The sequence below is a fragment of the Rattus norvegicus genome, chromosome 13 (genome assembly GCF_036323735.1).
Source record: "Rattus norvegicus strain BN/NHsdMcwi chromosome 13, GRCr8, whole genome shotgun sequence".
NCBI classification, from domain to species: Eukaryota; Metazoa; Chordata; class Mammalia; order Rodentia; family Muridae; genus Rattus; species Rattus norvegicus.
This window is the reverse complement of record NC_086031.1, coordinates 5,165,578-5,180,304: the sequence shown is the minus strand read 5'-3', so window position 1 is coordinate 5,180,304 and position 14,727 is coordinate 5,165,578. Positions and strand designations below refer to the sequence as shown.

Below are 14,727 nucleotides of genomic sequence, written 5' to 3'. Positions count from 1 at the left end.
AATAAAATATAGTTGCAAGAACTTTAAAGCACCTTGGGATTGGATATCAATCCCCAAATTAGGAAACTGAAACAGATACATAAATGCACATAGAAACTGATGGCACAAACACAAGTTTTCAGCATATGTAAAACAACTTAATTATCCTAAAACGTGAGATGAGAAAAAGAAAAGTGTAAATCAAGACAATATACATGCTATTGTGATTCTTTATTCTTATTGTAAATTGTAATGTTCATATCACTGCTGCCTCACAACTGTTACTGATAGACTGGGATGGAATGAAGCAATGGGTGCTTTACTTGATGCACTGAAGACCAGTATAAGATGATAAGAAATGGCAAGGGAGGAGTTGGGGTTTTAGCTCAGTGGTAGAGCACTTGCCTAGCAAGTGCAAGGCCCTGGGTTCGGTCTCCAGCTCCGAAAAAAAAGAAAAAAAAATGACAAGGAAGACAAAAAAATGCATGTTGTTCAGAATGTGAACAGGAAATTGCAGTATGAACATTTAATGCAGTTTCCTTCCAAAAGAATTATATTAACTCTAGAGATTTTTTCTTTTTTCTTTCCACGAAAACTGTAAGAAGGGGCAGCAAGCCTGTGAAAACTCCCAGACTCTGATGCTTGCTGCTTAAAGTCATATGTCTCTAAAGCAAGATGTTTTTCTTTCAACACTGACCATTGCAAAGCACGAAAAGATGACCTCAGATTTGCCCCATCATTCCATAACAAGAAACTCTGAGATGTAAACAGCATTGCAGTAATATGACTGAATAATCAAATTTAAAATGAGTACTTACTGCTGGCTGAGATTGGGCAATTTAGGCATCAAATATGATAAATAACATACTGCATACTCATTATTCATTCCCATCTCCACAGTCACTTAAAGGATACTAGAGACATGAATCACAGATTTAAAATTGGTATGTAAAGCAACCGAAAAGACATTGTTTTTTGCTTCTATAAACTGCACTTTAAATCCCTAAACCACAAGCAATTTTTTTTCTGTAGTGTATCCAAGTTAATAGGAGGGAAACCAACATAATTCACTTTCATTGTTAATTTATTTGACCCTAAAAAAATTAATGCTTTAAGTAGTAATCATTAATATTCAAGGAAGCCCAAATGACCTCTAAGCCATCTGAACAATGTCTGTCTCTGATGGAGATATACAAACCACGTGTGAAGAATTCTTGCCAAAGTGTCTGTGAGTCTCATTAAATGTGAACACCAATTTATAGCAACAGAGAGCTTGTTATATCAGACCAGAGGGATGGCCAGGATGTCTGGATGATAAATATGTTTCCTTTAATACACTGTTTCAAGGAAAAAATAAAAAGTGAAAGAAGAGAGATCATTAAATCAAAGCAAACTTAGAGGAATCTTTGCCATTAACTCTTTGAAAAGGAGAAACAAGGAAACTTTTGACCAACAACTAAAGCACCAACATCCACATGTCTAAAATGTTTTGTGAATTGACCTACTAGATTTATTATTATAATGAGTCTACCTAAGAGTAATAATGGATTCTGATCTTCAAGAAATATGTGCTGGTGTGATTCTATGTCATGGGGTGATTTGATCTAAGCACTCTTTCATATAATCCAAACTGGAGCAAATGATTCTGAGTGTAGATAAAATAGAATTGATGAGACCTTGTTGTATCATCACTGGGTATTGGTGCTGATAGTATTCGTTTCATATGCATGTTTCAAGTATTCACACTGAAAAAACAATAAAAATTGTCATCACAATATTCGTTGTTAACACTGTGAATAACGTTCAATACTTGTCAAGGAATTAGTTTACTTAGAGAAAGGTAATACTTCACTATGGCTCTTGAAGCCAGAGTGTTTCTTCATCAACCACAGGCAATACATACTTTCTTTCCTTTTTGTTCATTCCAAATTAAGTCTCTAGGTTTTGTTTTGAAAGGCACACACTGACGTGGGAAGACTGCATGCTCCTGCAGTGCATAGAATGAAAAAGGTTATACAGTTCAGATACCACTACTCTCTGGATATTGTCCAAATTAGGATATTAACTGTGTGAGTATAATCTTGGTTTGCTATAATATCCAGAAAGTGGAGCAAGTGTTTACTTGTTTGATTTACTGACTATGAGCAAATTTGAAATTCAGGCTGGAAGGAAACCTGTGCTAAGATACCCTTAAATTTTCAGTCACCTAGTGTATGTGTGTGCTCTCTGTGTGTGTGTGTGTGTGTGTGTGTGTGTGTGTGTGTGTGTGTTTGTGTTTCCATGTATTATAGAAATGCTTGTGAGTAGGTTTGGTTATGCATGTATTTGAAGGACAGAGGTTAATATTTAATGTTCTTCACAATTCCTGTTTTTTGGTTAGTTTGTTTGATTTTTTTGTTTTTGTTTTTGTTTTTTACTAAACTTGAAGCTCCTGGCTTCTTGTATGCTTGAGATACTCTCTATCAAGAGAGCACTTGACCTAAATGTAGACATTTTCTGATCCATGGCAGACTCTTATTTTTTGTTGTTTTTTTTTTTTGTTTGCCTTTATGTAGATTCTCATTCATTTAAAAAAATTAATCTTAATTCAAGTAAACGTCAGCTAGTTAACGAAAACCAAACATAAATGCACAGGATTTACGGCCATGTACAACAATGCAACAATAGCAACACTCACAGTAATTGGCAAAACTCATCAGCTCTTTGAACCTGACTATACTGCATGATTGATATAGTTTAATTCACATCCACTGTGTGTACATTCTAAAAGATTAGAATAATGGAACAGAACTAGTCCTTATTTTCTAAAATGGATAGCATAAAAATCCAGGTACAGTAAAAGAGAAACAAAGTTATAGGGAAAAAGGTATGTGAGGGGGCAGAAAATACCATCGAGGTGTGTAAGAGCCCCTCAGGGGTCACTATTGTACTGGCAGTTTGGGCAGAAAAGCCAGTATTCTAAGAAATATGAAGAGAGTCCTCAGAGAAAGGGGGAGACTGATTTCTACCACTTAAGATTTTCAAGCTGAAATCATTATTTCAAAGCAATATTTTAAAGCCAAAAATGTTTAGACTTCAGTAAATGAACATTTATTCTTTTGAACATTCTTAATATGTTCTTCCTAACAACTCTACAACAAGAAGACATCCAAGTTTATGAGACAAAGTACTAGACTGTGTGACCTAACAATGCTGTCATGGTATCAGAATTGCAAGCTAGTTTGAACTCCTTTAATGGATCAACTTGGTTCTACACAGTTGTACAATGAGAACTGGACTAGAGTTCATGAGCATGTAGGGCATTCCTGTTACTCCAGCACTTAGGAGGCAAAGGCAGGAGAATCAGGAAACAAGGTCATCTTGGGCAACACAAAAATAAAACAAACAAATAAAATTTGAGGAAAAACCCAAATCAAAACAAACAAAACCAACACAAGCACAGAGGTTTGGTGGTAGATCATTCCCTGGAAACTTAAAGTACGGTATGGTACCCACAAAAGCTTGACAATTCACCAACTGAATAATCCCAAACAATTATCAAGCATTTGAAGCACAGCACTTGCTGCTGTGTGAGTGTTGCTTCTAGGAGCCATTGCTCCAGCCTGACTGAGGAAGTTCAATTTTTTGAGAAAACTGCCACAAAGTATACAGCAAGGTCCACCCTAGCTCTTTAAGATATTTAAAAAAAGATTAAATGATTGAAAACCAGTTTTTTAAAAATCCAATGCCCTGAGTATGCACATTTTTAACATTACAATTAAAAGCCTCAAAAAATACTTCATAGACAATGTATAACATATATCTGATTTTCTTTTCCTTTACCTTTTGCATTATCTCTGTCATAAAGTGAAGTATTGTAGAGAATGCTCAGGGGAAAAACAAAAGGACCTCATTGCTCCTTTCTAGCAGTTGCTTTACAAGTAAATACTTAGGCTCTAAAACCCCTTTTCCTGAAGATCACACGTTAATTTTAAATGCTGAGTACAATGCACTAGAGGTTAATGTAAGTGAAACTTCCAAAAAGCAGACTACTACATGCTCATCCCTGAAGGACATTTATCATGGATTTGCTATAATGATTTCACAAGCTGTTCCTTGGCTACTGGCTTTCACACCACTCTTCATCATCTGTGACCTGTGTAACACAGGGGATCATATCCTACATTCAATACAATTGTTATGGATCTTCACAGAGTAAATGGTGCTGTGTTAGGCAGTATCAATAGCACCTGAAGAAGCAAACATTATAGCCTGAGACATTTTCTACAAATTTAACGTAACCCCCAGGTAGGCATTTATTTTTTGGTATGTTCCATGTAATAGATGCCAAAGCTGCAATAATTTCAGAGGTAACGTTCTACTCCAAATAGGTGGGAATATTCTTTCCAATTGAGCACCTCAAAAAGATCTAGTTACTGATAAAAAGGAAGTCAAGGTGAGAAATGTAAGAAGGGAATAAACTTCATTGGCAACATCAGAGAAAGCTTTTAATGCATGTGGTTATTTTTATAATTTTTGGCATTACTTAGCACACTAAAAAAAACGTAAAATTTCCAAAGCATACCTAAAATTCAGAAAAATATTATGAACACTGTGTCTGTCTAATACATAGCAATGGTAAAGAAATTAACATAAATTTAATCCCAATTCTTACACCCTCAAAAGGCAATACAGTACATTTCCAAAGTCGTTTTGAAGAGATACCCATTGCAAATTTTAAAGTTAAAGTACATTGATGAGTACTACAATAGAGTTTAATTGTAGAAATTTTATATACCAGTATAGCAACATCCATAGGAAAATCTATAGTATAGCAGCGAACACCTTTATAATGTCCATATGTATTATATTAAAGTATTCAAAGATATTGCTGACTCAATAGCAACATTTAAAAACTCTACCTCTTCAGCCCAATGAACTAGAACTAACCTGCCTTTATGAGAGAGCATTTGGGGAACTAGGGCAGAAGAACATTTTTCCAGTATATCACACTCTCTGTCACCTAAGATTCACTGTATCTGATAACTGAGGATGTCTTCTGTAATATTTATATTGTCCTAAATATTAGTATCACTTCAAGAATCCTATAAATGTCAAAACAGAAAATTATCATATCCTCTACCAACCAAAAATAACCTATACAGATGTGGAAATAAATCAAATGATAAAATTCTTAATATGAAAGTAAGCAGAAAAAAATCTAGTCATTATTATCTGCTTTTAAAGTAAATAAGTAGATATGAGACTGTGATAACTACATCATGAATCAAATCACATCCATTCCTACATCACATTATTGAAGAAGGTAAGAGGATGCTCTTTGTCACTGAGTCAGTATCCACAAGCTCATTTTATAGCCCCAAAAAGAGTAAGTACATGCATATGATGTGTTAATGTCCACATTAGGATGGATATATTTCACCTGTGACAGAAACATTTTAATGTAGAAAATGTGAAATATTGAGATATTATTTCACTGGTTTTCAAAACACAGTGGTTACTGATACCAACTTAAAACACTGTAACAGACAGGCCATTCTGGAGAACTGAAGTATTGAGGATCTACTTGCAATTATACAGTACTGCAGGAGAAGTCAAGTTAGTCATCTGTAATTTCCAATATCATCTTTGGAAAATTACAGTACAGAACATCCTTAAGAATGGTTTTGTTTAAATGACCAAAAATGCTTATGGAATTCACAATATATTCTGAATTTAATAAACCAGTAAAACAAAACTGGAGCTGGTGAAACATAATAGAGAAAATGGCAATTTTGAAAAAGTAATGCATTTTAAAGTATTCTCACTGAAGCTGCCCAGGATTTCTCCACTTGAAATATTTTTTTTTACCTATGACAATTTTATTTTCTGATGATGAATTAATATATTTTTGTTATTTGTTTTCTTAAGTAGGAAAGGTAATAGTAGCAGAAATGATTTTTCTTAAGAGGTAAAATTGACTCCTAAAAATGCAATTATATATTTTAATCCACGTTCTTTTTTATTATCTTTATTATCTTGAGTATTTCTTATTTACATTTTGATTGTTATTCTCCTTCCCGGTTTCGGGACCAACATCACCCTAACCCCTCCCCCTCCACTTCCATATGGGTGTTCGCCTCCCCATCATCCCCCCATTACCGCCCTCCCTCTCACAATCACGTTCACTGGGGGTTCAGTCTTGAAGGGCTTCCTCTTCCACTGGTGCTCTTACTAGGCTATTCATTGCTACCTATGAGGTTGGAGCCCAGGGTCAGTACATGTATAGTCTTTAGGTAGTGGCTTAGTCCCTGGAAGCTCTGGTTGCTTGGCATTGTTTTTCATATGGGGTTTCGAGCCCTTTCAAGCTCTTTCAGTCCTTTGTCTGATTCTTTCAACGGGGTTCCAGTTCTCAGTTAAGTGGTTTTCTGCTGGCGTTCGCCTATGTATTTGCTGTATTATGGCGGTTTCTCTCAGGAGAGATCTACATCCGGTTCCTGTCAGTCTTCAATTCTTTGCTTCATCCATCTTGTCTAATTGGGTGGCTGTATATGTACGGGCAATATGTGTGGCAGGCTCTGAACGGATATTCCTTCTGCCTCTGTTCTAAACTTTGCAACCCTATTCCCTCCCAAATTTTTTCTTGTTCCTGTTTTAATAAAGGAGTGAAGCATTCACATTTTGGTCATCCTTCTTGAGTTTCATATGGTCTGTGCATCTAGGGTAATTCATACATTTGGGCTAATAGCCACTTATCAATGAGTGAATACCATGTGTGTTTTTCTGTGACTGGGTTACCTCACTCAGTATGATATTTTCAAGTGAATACCATGTGTGTTTTTCTGTGACTGGGTTATCTCACTCAGTATGATATTTTCCAGTTCCAATCATTTGCCTATGAATTTCATAAAGGCATTGTTTTTGATAGCTCCATTGTGTAGATGTACCACATTTTCTGTATCCATTCCTCTGTTGAAGGGCATCTGGGTTCTTTCCAGCTTCTGGCTATTATAAATAAGGCTGCTATGAACATAGTGGAGCATGTGTCTTTGTTATATGTTGGTGCATCTTTTGGGTATATGCACAAGAGAGGTATAGCTGGATCCTCACGTAGTTCAATGTGCAATTTCCTGAGGAAATTTCAGGCTGATTTCCAGAATGGTTGTACCAGTCTGCAATCCCATCCACAATGGAGGAGTGTTGCTTTTTCTCCACATCCTTTCCAGCATTTGCTGTCACCTGAGTTTTAGACCTTAGCCATTCTCACTGGTGTGAGGTGAAACCTCAGGGCTATTTTGATTTGCATTTCCAATATTACTAAAGACGTTGAACATTTCTTTAGGGGTTTCTCAGCCATTCAGAATTCCTCAGATGTGAATTCTTTTTAGCTCTGAACCCCATTTTTTAATAGGGTTATTTGTCTCCCTGAGGTCTAACTTCTTGAGCTCTTTGACATTTTGGATATAAGCTCTCTATCTCTTGGAGGATTGGTAAAGACCTTTTCTCAATCTTATGGTTGCTGTTTTGTCCTAACAACAGTGTCCTTTGCCTTACAGAATCTTCTCAGTTTTATGAGATCCCATTTGTCAATTCTTGATTTTAGAGCATAAGAGATTGGTGTTTTGTTCAGGAAATTTTCTCTAGTGCCCATGTGTTCAAGATGGTTCACCACTTTTTCTTCTATTAGTTTGATTGTATCTGGTTTGATGTGGAGGTCCTTGACCCACTTGGACTTAAGCTTTGTACAAGATGATAAGGATGGATCGATCTGCATTTTTCTACATGTTGACCTCCAGTTGAACCAATACCATTTATGGAAATGCTATCTTTTTTTCCACTGGATTGTTTTGGCTCCTTTGTCAAAAATCAAGTGCCCATAGGTGTGTGGGTTCATTTCTGGGTCTTCAATTTTATTCCACAGGTCAGTCTGTCTGTCTCTGTACCAATACCATGCAGTTTTTATCATAATTGCTCTGGAATACTGCTTGAGTTAAGGGATAGTGATTCCCCCAGAAGTCCTTTTATTGTTGTGGATAGTTTTAGCTATCCTGGGTTTTTTGTTATTCCAGATGAATTTGCAAATTGTTCTATTAACTCTCTGAAGAATTGGATTCGTATTTTGATGGGGATTGCATTGAATCTGTAGATCACTTTTGGTAAATGGCTATTTTTACTATATTAATCCTGCCAATCCATGAGCATGGGAGATCTTTCATTCTTCTGAGGTCTTCTTTAAGTTCTTTATTCAGAGGATTGAAGTTCTTTTCATACAGATCTTTTACTTGCTTGGTTAAAGACACACGGAGGAATTTTATATTATTTGGGACTACTATGAATTGTATCGTTTCCCTAACTTCATTCTCATCTTTTTTCTCTTTTGTGTAGAAGAAGGCTATTGATTTATTTGAATTAATTTTATACCCAGCCACATTTCTGAAGGTATTTATCAGGTTTAGTAGTTCTCTGGTGGAACTTTTGGGATCACTTAAATATACTATCTTATCATCTGCAAATAGTGATATTTTGACTTGTTCTTTTCCAAACTATACTGCTTTGATCTCCTTTTCTTGCCTGATTGCTCGGGATAAAACTTCAAAAACTATATTTAATAAGTTGGAAGATAGTGGGGAGCTTTGTCTAGTAACTGATTTTAGTGGGATTGCTTCAAGTTTCTCTCCATTTAGTTAAATGTTAGCGATTGGTTTGCTGTATATGGCTTTTCCTATATTTAGGTATGGGCCTTGAATTCCTATTCATTCCAGGACTTTTATCATGAAGGCGTGTTGAATTTTGATAATGGTTTCTCACCATCTAATGAAATGATTATGTGGTTTTGTTCTTTTTGTTTGTTTATATAATGATTACGTTGATGGTTTTCCGTATATTAAACCATCACTGCATGCCTGGCATGAAGCCTACTTGATCATGGTGGATGATAATTTTGATGTGCCCTTGGACTCAGTTTGCCAGAATTTTATTGAGTATTTTTGCATCGATATTCATGAGGGAAATTGGTCTGCAGTTCTCTTTCTTTGTTGGGGCTTTATGTGGTTTAGGTATAAGAGTAATTGTAGCTTCATAGAAGGAATTCGGTAGTTTTCTGTCCGTTTGGATAGTATTGGTATGAGGTCTTCTAAGAAGGTCTGATAGAATTCTGCACTAAACCCGTCTGGACCTGGGCTCCTCTTGGTTGGGAGACCTTTAATGACTGCTTCTGTTTCTCTAGGAGTTATGGGGTGGTTTAAATGGTTTATCTGTTCCTGATTTAACTACAGTACCTGGTATCTGTCTAGGAAATTGTCCATTTCCTGCAGATTTTCAAATTTTGTTGAATATAGGCTTTTATAGTAAGATCTGATGATTTTTTGAATTTCCTCTGAATCTGTAGTTATGTCTCCCTTTTCTTTTCTGATTTTGTTAATTTGGACACACTCTCGTTGTCCTCTCATTAGTCTGGCTAAGGATTTATCTATCTTGTTGATTTTCTCAAAGAACCAACTTTTGGTTCTGTTGATTCTTTCTATGGCCCTTTTTGTTTCTACTTGGTTGATTTCAGCTCTGAGTTTGATTATTTCCTGCCTTCTACTCCTCCTGGTTGTATTTGCTTCTTTTTGTTCTAGAGCTTTTAGGTGTGCTGTCAAGCTGCTGACATATGCTCTTTCCTGTTTCTTTCTGCAGGCACTCAGCGCTATAAGTTTTCCTCTTAGCACAGCTTTCATTGTGTCCCATAAGTTTGGGTATGTTGTACCTTCATTTTCATTAAATTCTAAGAAGTCTTTAATTTATTTCTTTATTTATTCCTTGACCAGGTTATTGTTGAGTAGAGGATTGTTCAACTTCTATGTATATGTGGGTGTCCTTCCCTTATTGTTATTGATAACCAGCTTTAGCTTGTTGTGGTCTGATAGGATACATGGGATAATTTCGATCTTTCTGTATCTGTTGAGGCCGGTTTTATGACCAATTATATGGTCAATTTTGGAGAAAGTATCATGAGGTGGTGAGAAGGAGGTATATTCTTTTGTTTTAGGATAGAATGTTCTACAAATATCTGTTAAGTCCATTTGGTTCATGACTTTTCTTTGTCTATGTCTCTGTTTAATTTCTGTTTCCATGATCTGTACATTGTTTAGAGTGTGGTGTTGAAATCTCCTACTATTATTCTGTGAAGTACTATGTGTGCTTTGAGCTTTACTAATGTTTCTTTTATGTATGCAGCTGCCCTTTTATTAAGAGCAAAGATATTTAGGATTGCGAATACACCTTGTTGAATTTTTCCTTTGATGAATATGGAGTGTCCTTCCTTATCTTTTTTGATGACTTTTAGTTTAAAATCGATTTCATTCGATATTAGAATGGGTACTCCAGCTGGCTTCTTCAGACCCTTTGCTTGGAAAGTTGTTTTCCAGCCTTTTACTCTGAGGTAGTGTCTGTCTTTGTTGCTGAGGTGTGTTTCTTGTAGGCAGCAGAATGCAGGGTCCTCATTGCATACACAGTTTGTTAATCTATGTCTTTTTATTGGGGAGTTTGGGCCATCGATGTTGAGAGATATTAAGGAATAGTGATTATTGCTTCCTGTTATATTCATATTTGTATGTGAGATTACGTTTGTGTGCTTTTCTTCTCTTGGTTTTCTTGCCAAGACGATTAGTTTCTTGCTTTTTTCTAGGGTGTAACTTGCCTTCTTATATTGCCTTAACCATATATTATCCTTTGTAGTGCTGGATTTGTAGAAAGACATTGTGTAAATTTGTTTTTGTCAAGGGATATCTTGGTTTCTCCATGTATGTCAATTGAGAGTTTTGCAGGATTCAGAAACCTGGGCTGGCATTTTTGTTCTCTTAAGGACTGTATGACATCTCTCCAGGATTGTCTGGCTTTCATATTCTCTGGCAAGAAGTCTGGTGTGATACTGATAGGTCTCCTTTTTTACGTTACTTGACATTTTTCCCTTACTGCTTTAATATTCTTTCTTGTGTGTGTGTGTGCATTTGGTGTTTTGACTATTATGTTGACGGTAGGTTTTTCTTTCCTGATCCAATGTATGTGGAGTTCTGTAGGCTTCATTTATGTTTATGGGCATCTCTTTCTTTAGGTTAGGGAAGTTTTCTTCTATGATTTTGTTGAAGATATTTACTGCTCCTTTGAGTTGGGAGTCTTCACTCTCTTCTATACCTACTATCCTTAGGTTTGATCTTCTCATTAACTCCTGGATTTCCTGTATGTTTTGGACCAGTAGCTTTTTCCATTTTACATTATCTTTGACAATTGCGTCAATTATTTCTATGGAATCTTCTGCTCCTTAGATTCTCTCTTCTATCTCTTTTATTCTGTTGCTGATGCTTGTATCTATGACTCCTTGTCTCTTCCTTTTGTTTTCTATATCCAGGATTGTTTCCTTGTGTCTTTCTTTATAGCTTCTATTTCCATTTTATTTTCTTCAACTGTTTGATTGCCTTTTCTTGGAATTCTTTCAGGGAATTTTGTGATTCCTCTCTACAGTTTTCTCCTTGTTTATTTATATTTTCCTGGGTTTCTCTAAGGGAGTTCTTCATGTCTTTCTTGAAGTCCTCCAGCATCAGGATCAAATATTATTTTAAATCTAGATCTTGCTTTTCTGGTGTGTTTGGATATTCAGTGTTTGCTTTGGTTGGAGAACTGGGCTCCGATGATGCCATGTAGTCTTGGTTTCTATTTTTGGGTTCCTATGCTTGCCTCTCACCATCAGGTTTTCTCTGGTGTTGCCTTGTTTTGCTATTTCTGACAGTAGCTAGACCGTCCTATAGGCCTGTGTGTCAGGAGTGCTGAAGACCTTTTTTCCTGTTTTCTTTCAGCCAGTTATGGGAACAGAGTGTTCTGCTTTCGGGCATGTAGTCGTTCCTGTCTACTGGTCTTCAACTGTTCCTGTGGACTTGTGTCCTAATTCCACCAGGAAATTCACCTGGAGCAGAAAAGTTGATCTTACCTTAGGTCCTGTTGCTTAAATTGCTTATGGAGGGCTGCTCTTGAGCTCTCCATGAGGGTGGCAACCGTGAGTGCCTGTGCCCCCTTTTCCGGGAGCCCCTGTGCACCGGCGTCCCAGATGGTGTTAGGTGTTTTCCTCTGGAGTCAAAAATGTGCGCAGAGTGTATTCTCTTCTGCCTTCCCAGGCGTGTCTGCCCCTCTGAAGTTTTAACTCTCCCTCTCACAGGATTTGGGTGCAGAGAACTGTTGTTCTGGTCCCTTTAGGACCAGGCAGTGTCTGGAGCACGGGGGACCTGCAGCTCCAGTGCCCCTGTCTTCTGGTTCCCTTCACTTGAAATATTAATGTGGTCTGGTACCTTACTTCCTAAAATGAAACTTCCACTAAATCACTGTAGTTACATGTTTCCCAGCTACTGTTTCTGACCTCCATTAGGCTACAAGATTCCATGGTGAACTTTTGGTCTTCCTGTTCTGCAGCATGGCAGGCCCTGCTACTACACATTGAGTAGGTAGACTACCAGTTTGTAGGTAGCGATCATAATGGCTGGGTTTGGACTCTGTCTCATCAGATGAGTTGTTCGGCCATGGTAAATAGCCCCAGAGACATCTTGAACAATGAAAGACAGTATCTGAATAAAATCTGAATTTTGTTTTTTCTTCACATAGTATTGTTCTTGCAACTTTATGTGGATGTGCTAGGTTTGTGGCACAGGTTTTTGAGGTGGCAGCATGAAATTCGCTGCTTCTTTTACAGACCCATCAGCAGTTTCAATCATAGAAGCAGTTCTATATTCCAATAGTTTTAGCTTTATAATTTTTAAAATAACAAAATACATAACTGTCTCTGATATGCCAGCATATGAGGCAGACATACCTTTATAAAATCATCTCAGACCGTCTCTTTGATATACTTTATGAATACATTCAAAAGCACCCATTACTTTCCTCAAAATTCCTTGCATCAAGTTGGAACAATATCTTTATAAGCCAAATGGTTTTTGTTACTGTGACTAAAGTAAAATGAGGTTTAAGTTTGTCCATATTTCTACAGGAAATGACCTGAAGTTAGGGAGCAAGAGATAACACGATCTCATTCTTTTCTCAGGAAAAATGTATAGTAAATACTTGTCATTGCTTCTGAAATCGTGTGTATTTGGGTAGAATCAGGATCAAAACCACCATTCAACTTTTCCTTGAGGTTCGAATAAGCAGCACAGTATATTCCAGCAGACTATGCATAGATTCACATTTTTTTATCCATAATCTAATGGCATCCACTAGGTATTTAGTGAGGCATAGTATTTAGCACAATGGAGTCATACATTTAGTGCATGAGTTTCTAGGAAATTTAGAAGGACACCGAATATCAGAATACTGAAGAAGTGGCAGACATTCTTGTGCACAATCCTCTGTGCAGAACTTGGCACTTAGCCACTTCATCCATAATTTCCCTGAAGGAGAACTGAAAAATGTTGACCCAGTAAGCTTCTAAGACAAACACAGGAGTCTTCTAAGTACAGTCACAGGATTCTCTACCTCTTACCATGGTTCATAGTCATTTATCAGATTTTAAGGGAGAAGGGTTCATGAGAGCCTGTCCTTCACAGAAGCTTGCAGTTGCCTTAGCTGAGAGCTCACACTGACACTTCCTAGACAATAAATTATAAAGAGTTAGTGGCTGCCAACAGGGTGGGTCCCATAACCCCACACCATCCATAAGAAAATGCAGGCAGTTGGTGGTGTTGGGATTAGGTCTTTTGTTTTCAGTGATCTGACTGACTTTTTTACCCATGCTCTTGTTCGTGTCCATCAGGTTCACCAAGTTCCACTAAAGTGGAATGATTTCTCTCTTTCTTTGATGATCTATTTGGGATGAGTGCACATTATTTATGTGACTCCAGAGAAAAGAGAATATGACATACTTGGACAAAAGAAAATAGTCTAAGTGACAGTGGAAATACTGAAAATTTCACTCCATGTATAGAGTGTTTACTTACAGACATTATCATCTACTTATTTCATTAAGTAAAAATTGTATCAAATAAAGCTATAGAACACACGAAAAAAGGCCAAGGCTTATTTTCAAATAATGTACCTGTTCTAGGAACAGATAACAGCATCTAATTAATACATTAATTAAAACGCATTGTATTTTCTTAATTAGAAAAAGTAAAGTACAATTAGATTTTCCCCTTTTACATTAATTGAAGCAAATGATTGGCAGGCATTGTTAATATATTTATTTTCTTATTGTTCATAAATAGAGGGGATTATTTTAATTTGGAATAATAAATAAAATTAAAAGCCACATAATACTGCAGTAGACCCATAGGTATTTGCAAAGGCCTGGTGTGTGCTTCCATAACATCCTGTAATGTGACTGAATGGACTCTAGAGAGTATACACTGGCTGCTCAGACATAGACACTACCATTTCTAGGCCCTACAGCCTTATTTGTTTTTTTCATCTTCCTTTAAAATGCATTTGTTCACTTACACATATTATTTTTATGAGGTATTGTATGTACAGGTGCACATGTGGATGCCTCCCTAGGGAAGCTGGGGAAGTCCTTGAGTTTCAAACCCGGAAAATCTGTCATACTTTAAGGCAGCATCTCTTAGTGCAAACCTAGGGTTCCTTAGAAACACTGGGGAAATTGGCACTGAGACACAGGGATCTGCATTTCATTACCTTCAAACTCCATGATGTTATAATTAGCAGGTGTACTTACACCTAGAATTTTGGGTTTTCATGTTCAGAACCAAGCCATGTGCTTGCAAAATAGGTATGTTTCTTAACTAGCTA

The 14,727-nt window shown here is 36.7% G+C and overlaps 1 pseudogene; it reads right to left on the bottom strand.

Annotated features, from left to right (window-relative positions):
- Positions 1–6,169: 6,169 nt before the first annotated feature.
- Positions 6,170–13,824, bottom strand: LOC134481465 (solute carrier family 25 member 36-like; annotated as a pseudogene).
- Between the last annotated feature and the right edge of the window lie 903 nt (positions 13,825–14,727).